Below are 7,398 nucleotides of genomic sequence, written 5' to 3'. Positions count from 1 at the left end.
GAAGATACTATGGCTCAGATTAAGTGGCTTGTCCCTAGTCATGCAGCTGGGCAGAGCTAGGCTGCAAACCTGGGTCTTCTTACTCCAAGCCCAGTCATTGCCTCTGTCCCAGCCTCTGCTTGACCTACAGAATTGCATTGCATGTTCTCACACTGCCTTCCTCCTGCTGAGCTTGGACACATTGTGCAGACGGTTCACACTGGGCCACTGACACTGGATGAGTTTTCATATGCACAGAGGGATGAAAGGATCAGATATGTGAAGAAAGACTTAAAGGAGCTAAACAGGTGAAACTGGATGACCTTGATGACCATAAGGGATGTGTTACCAGCCTGCAAACAGTTGAAGGATAAAAATGCCTGGAAAGATGAACTATTTAGCATAGATTATGGGATACAATGAATGAACGAACAATATGAAGTTGAAACATAAACTGGATAATGAAAAAATAGGAAATGAAGTTAGCTCTCTTTTCCTCTCTTATTTCTATAAAGACAAGAGGAATAAACAAACTTCAGATAACTGACATAATCTTAGAAGCTATTTTTTCAAAGCAATCTTATATTGCGGTGGGATTAAATAGAAGGACAAATGAAACTTTCAATCTCAGGAAAATTTTCTTTTATTTGGGTGGGGGGTGCTGGTCGGTACAGGGATCCAAACCCTTGACTGTGGTGTTACAAGTCTGTGCTCTAACCAACTGAGCTAACAGGCCAACCTTTTAAATCCCAGGTAAATGTAACAGCCCATTTAATATAAGCTTTGCATAAATGCTGCTGCTTTCAAATCTTCTCCTCCATATGTCTCCTGTCAATGCTTTAATTCTTGTTCCCATTAACTCTCACCGGGCATACTGCAGTGGGCTCTCGCCATCTCCCTCTGTTGGGATACTCTAACCAGTTTACCATCCATATGGCCACAGAGTGTTCTTTTTGAACACTTCCCAGAATTATGCTTTAAAAGCACATGACCTAATATTGAAGACTTTACCAGTTAGCCCTCTTTATTTTGCAAGTAACAGAAAACCTGACTCAAACTGCTTAAATAAAAAAAATGTATTTTCCAGGTTCATGCAACAGGGAGGTCTGGAGATGCGAGGACTAGTTATGGGATGGTTTGATCCAGTAGCTCAGTGATGTGACCAAGGACTGAGTCTCTTTGTGTTTCCCCGCTGTGCCTCCTGTAGGGCCAGCTTCATTCTGTATTGAGGCTGGTTGGTTCTCTGCTTGCAAGAAGGAACTAACAGCTTGTAGGAATGCAGGCGTCCCTGAGTACTTTCAAAGGGAGAGAGAAAGAGTGAGAAAAAGTCCTGGGAGTCACTTTATTGGATAAGCTTAGGTTACAGGCCCAACCTTGAGCCCATCTTGTGGCCAGGGGAATGGAAAGTGTAGATTGGCTTATGTAAATCAGGAACTACTGTGCACTCGGGTATAGGGTTAACTTCACCTGAAGTACTTTGGTTGAATATAGATCGGAGATTCCAGAACAAACATGAAAGACTGAAAGCTGGGTGGGCCGCTAGAGACCCTCCAGAATTGAGCTACCAACCATCTACCCAGTTTTAATTCCCACCACACCCACCTCCTTAGCATACCCTATACTCAGCCCTATGAGACTACTTATTGTTCTCTGAATATCCACTTCTGAGTCTTTTACTCATGATATTCTGTAATCTAGAATATGCCGCCCCCTAAAATATTCAATACCTACTCATGCCTGATGGTGTAGCTCAAAACTCATTTTTCCATGATGTGATATTTTTCAGATCCCTAGCTAAATAAATATCTTCCTCCTTTCTAATTCATCTACTTCTCTACATCACCAGCAGTGTGACTCCAGGCGATTTACTCCACCTCTCTGAACCTCAATTTCCTCTTCTGAAAAATGTGGCCAATACTAGTACATATGTCAAGAGTCATTGTGGGGATCAAATAAGTGAACACATGTGAAGCCCTTAGAAGAGTAGGTTGAGGAGAGCGTGGTGCTGACAACACCACATCAAGGGTTAAGATGTCCTTACTAGTCATCTTTAATAAAAAAAAAAAAAAAAAAAAAGAAGAAGAATAGGTTGAGTCTAATAAGCATCAGCACACAATGTTTTTATTCTTGCATTTTATATACCAATGATCCTTGTGGTAGCCTAACTTTGTGTTTTTCTCTTCAATAGATTGTAAACTGCTTGATTGCTGACTAAAACATATTCACCATTATATTTTTGCTTGACTCATTTAACAAATAATTTTTGAGCACCACTATATGTCAAATACTGGGATACAGAGAACAGGACATGGTCACTGTCTGCCCTTTGTAAGGCCCAGCCCATTCCTAATACAGAGTAGGTGCTCAGCAAGTATTTGTAGAGTCTAACTGAAATCAGGACTGATGGGAATCATTGCATTTCCTGCAAGGTGGCCTCAGTGTATCTGAGTAAGGCTGGACCATAAAGGCTGGTCTAGGTCCAAAGACTGGCGAGAATGATAACTTGAAGTCAACTGAGGCTGCTATCATTTGGGATTACTGTCCAGGCAGCAAACAAACAGAGCAAAGGATAAATCACAGAGGAGGATATGAATGAAGCAATAAGACCATCATTATGATAACTTGAAGTCAACTGAGGCTGCTATCATTTGGGATTACTGTCCAGGCAGCAAACAACAGAGCAAAGGATAAATCACAGAGGAGGATATGAATGAAGCAATAAGACCATCGTTAGGAGGTTTCGACAGCCAACTCATTGGAAGACCCACTAGGTCACAGGAGCTCAGAATAGAGGATTGTGTCCTTTTTTACTTCTTGGGATGGCCTGAGGCATGGCGTCACTCAAAGTTTACCCTATGACAAGATAAGGAAATTCTTATTGTGCTTGTCATAGCCTCATCCTTCCACATTCTTTTCCTTATTTTATCTTCAGGCCTAGTCAAATGAACCAAAGCATTTTGGAAATAGTTAGGAGGCTTTGAAGTAATTCAGATGAGAGAACTCATTGGTGGCCTGAACAGGATTATTGTTAGTAATGGGTATGGAGAGAGATGCACGGGTTTTGAAATATATCAGCGGGAGAACAGACAGGACTTGATGATTATTTGGGTGTGCAAAATAAATCAGTGAGGAGGTTTTCTGTTGCAAATAATCAAAACCCTTCTTTATGCTGGCAAAGACAGAGGAAATGTATTATTTCAAATAATGGAAGACTTAGGGTTGGGACAGTTCATCAGTCCAACATTCTTTGTCTCTCTATTCTGCCATCCACAGCATTGACTTCATCCCGAGGCTAGTTTTCCATCAGATTAATTGATGGCCACCCTTGTGACATGTTTTTTGTTCACATGGAATGGGAGGGAGAAATTTGATTCTTCTTCTGAGAAATCTGAAGCAAGCCTCTTCTCATGTTTGATTGGCTAGATTGACTCAGACCTGCCTTCCTTGAACCAATCACTAGCAAGGGAGATGGGATTACCATGGTGGACTTACATTCCTGGGGGGAGGGTTTCCAGTGGAATGGATGTTGGGGGTGGGGCTTGGGGGAGCAGGTGGCAACCACAATATCCACTGGCTTAGGCAACTAGGTAATGGTAGTGCCATTTACTGATTAAAAGAATCTGGGAGGAAGAATTGAACTAGGGAGATGATGAGCTTTATTTTTAACCTTACATCCTGATGTTTGTTTTCACTTCACAAGTCCAAGGGACACTTGGACCACTGGAGTATTTCTGAGGACACATTCTCAGCTAAGAAGAGTATGGGCCCAACAGGCTATAGACTCTTTTAGGAGCCCTCTTCCATTGCCAACCCAGATTCTATCCTAGCTGCGGCAGAGACGGCCCTGCCACACTGTGGCAAAGCCATGAGTAAACATTTTTCTGCTTCCAAGGGTATGCTCCATTGGTCCTTACTAAATCATCTCAGCATCACTCTGGGAGTTGATGAAATAGTGTATGAATAAAGTGTCTGTGATGTTTGTTGTTACTTGGTAATTTCAGCTTTGCTGATTCAGTCTTTACTGGGCTTTCTCACCTCCCAAATGCTGCTTGGGCAATTATTATGCTACCATGAGGAGGTAGGAGCTCACTACAAACATTTGCCCCAAATGCAGTGTTTAACCTCTGTGTATTTGGAATTCATGATGAGCTAATAAAGCATAACCTTAGAGATCCTGAGAAATTGTGTACCGTAGAGGTTGCATGCTCTAGACGATGGAATCAAACGGTCTGGGTCAAGTCCCAGCTCTACCTCTACAAGCTGTGTGATCATAAATCGATGATTTAATTGCACTCTGTACCTCAGTTTCCTCATCGGCAAAGTGGGGGTGATTGTGGTGATACTAATAGAATCAACCTCATGGGCTTGTTAACAAGTCAATGATACATGAAATGCTTAGCAAAGTACCTGGCACACAGGAGTGCTCTTTATTTGCTTGGTTGCTGATTATTTTTAAAGAAATAAATTCTTAAGGTAAAATTTGATACCTTTTTTCCTGTTATCAACATATTCTAAACCAAATCGCATGCTCAGGTTTTGATTAGAATTCTTCTTTGTAGCACAGCCCTGTAACTTGATATAGAATCACAAGCCCATCCCACAGGGTGATGCTGACCCTTAGGGCTGCTTAACACCAAAGCTGCCATCTCAGGGGTTGCTTAGGACTCTTCCATCTCAGCCACTGGGGTGCCTTTTCACCTTGTTGAACTGATTACATCCAATTAAAGAGAAGGTCTTAATTTGTCTTTCTAGCACTTGGAATCAGCTAAAATGTTTGACATCACTTCCTGAAGCCGAGATCTCCTGCTTCCTCTTTCCCACACAAGAGAAGCAAAAAGAAACAAATATTCAAATGAAGGAATCCTCAAAGTCTTTTAATATTTTTACTGGAAGATGTTTTCTTTTTTGTTTGTTTGTTTTTTATGTATTTATAAATCACTTACGTTAAAAATTATACTGGGGAAAAATGGTGCAGCTTTGAATTAAATGCAAATAAACAATACTGGGAAAAAAGTTGTAGCTTTTGAGTTAAATACGCATCACCTCTTTTATTTATTTACTTATTTATTTTTTACTTGCTGGCTGGTCCGAAGATCTGACCCTTGACCCTAGTGTTAATAACATTGCATTCTAACCAACTGAGCTAACTGGACAACCTATTCATTGCCTCTTTTTAAAGTTAGAGGAGCAACAGTCCTTTGGTAGAAAAATTAAGGAGAAAGAATGGATTACTTTCCTCCCCAAAATAATATATTCTTAACATGGAAATTTAGAAATATAGAAAAGTAAATGGGAAAGAACCATCTATGGCCCAACCAGAAATATCTGCTATAGGCATTTTAGTTTTCTTCCAGGCTTTTATTCTATTTATCTATTGTGTGACATAGTTGTGATCAAAGTATAAATACAAGTTTGTATCCTGAATTTTGTTTCATTTAACTTTATAAGTATATCCTATGTTGCTATAAAATCTTCATAAAAATTTATAATAGTTATATGGTATTTCACCATGTTTGTTTATTTTTTTATTGTTGAACATTTAGTTTTAAAATTTTATCTAATATCTTCAATTATTTTTTCCCCAGTATTTCTTATTTAAGATCAATTTTAGGTGGTGGGATATGTATGTCAAAGGGTATAAATATTTTTAAGGCTCTTAATTCATTCTGTTCATTTTTATTTTTTATTTATTTTTTTGGTGGCTGACCAGTAGGGATAGTGTCCATTTTTAAATGTCTGTCCCAACTTAATTCCCAAGGTAAATAGATTTCATCCTTAGGAAATGCTCAAAACATCTTTGCTAAATGCACGTTGAATGAAATTACGCTTTACTTCGTTCCTGCACTATCCTGCCACTTTTCAAGGAAAGGGCAGAAGCTTCTCCCGATGCTACCTCATGTAAGGCTATACAGAGAGTCCTTATAAATACCAGCTTTCCTTATTTATAGGAATTTGGTTATAGGGAAGTACGGAGAATATGGTATCTTCCAAGTGGGGACGTCCATTGTGAGAATCACCGCATTACTAAATCTTGCAACCCAATGAAAAGGCAGAAACACAGAAAGCACGTTTTCTTTTTATCGGGCCCATGCACGCTGTCAAGTCTGCTACCGTGCTGTCAGTGGTCTCTAACACCTCACTGCACCCACTCTAAAGGCTTGGCGCCAAAGTGAATAGAAGCCAGAAACCGGGGTCGAAGGACAAATCACTAACTCAAAAGTCACGACTCGCTACGTCTCACTCTTCTTTCCTATTATAGAGTGATGTCGGTGCTTGTTTTATTCAGAGCGTGAAAAGCTTTTTTTATTTTAATAGACAAACAACCCCTTTCTCCATTATCCCCATATTGAAAAGATTCACTGAACAAAATCGTGAAGGGAATTTTGTAAAGCATTTCTCAATCAGGTTAGAGATCTAACGTGAATTTTTCCTTTAATCCCGCTGCGTGACCACTCCCGCTCCTGCCCGCCCGCGTCCGCTCCCCACCCCCAGGCTGCTGCCCTTCAGTGGCATTTGCTTCACTACCAGCATCTCTTCCCCTCCCTTCCCGCCGCCACCCTCCTGGAGGGCAGAGAAGGAGGCGCTTAGCCGGAGGAGGGAGAAAGCAGCCCCGCGCAGGGTACAGCCTGGCCGGCTCCCTTCAGGAAGTGATCTTTCTGCTTCTCCGCCAGCCACACGCCTCCCCGCCAGCCGGCGGCGCTAACTAATTAGCACACGTGATGGGAACTGGAAACAAAGGCGCCAACAATAGGAGCGTGGGAACCGGGGCTGCGCCGCATTTACAGCGCCCGCCCCTCCCCCTCGCCCGGATCTGCTGCCGGCCGCGCCGCCCGCCCGGGACTCCCTGGCCCGCGTCCCTCCGCTGGGTCGCGCCGCTCGTCTCTGTTCCGGGAGGGTCCGCACACAATAGCGGGAAAGCGTGTTTAGGGAACCTCAGCGCTTTGCCAGGTCACATGGGCGGTCAGTTGCCCTTTGTTGGGGCACAGCAAGGGAAGAAAGAGGGTCATCAGGTATCCTCCTTGAGACGGTTTAGGGGACCGGACAGTTCAGGAGCACACCGTCCTACTGTAGGGAGCAGGGACCCCGCAGGACGTCTGCAGCAAACTGTCGGGGCGCCTCGAGGAACGTGTCTCGGTTATAGAATAAGTGGGAGAAGCCCTGGCCCTTTCTGCGTCCTGCTGAGATGGGGCAGCCACTGCTGGCAGGACAGCGAGAGCCAAGAGCGGGACACCTCTCACCTGGGTGCCTCTAACCTGAGCTCGAGCTACCCTTAACCAGCCGAAGCTGCCCTGTGCGCGTGCGCTCAGCCGTCTCCTTGGCCAAGGTGATTTCAGCGCTAGGCTGGTGGAGTTTCCTAGTGGGCTACACCCCATTCCCGTGATCTCTCCCCCTCCCCCCTCCTTCCCCTCCCCTTCCCCA

The sequence above is a fragment of the Galeopterus variegatus genome, unplaced genomic scaffold (genome assembly GCF_000696425.1).
Source record: "Galeopterus variegatus unplaced genomic scaffold, G_variegatus-3.0.2 Scaffold3203, whole genome shotgun sequence".
Taxonomy (NCBI): domain Eukaryota; kingdom Metazoa; phylum Chordata; class Mammalia; order Dermoptera; family Cynocephalidae; genus Galeopterus; species Galeopterus variegatus.
Note: the sequence above shows the minus strand (reverse complement) of the source record.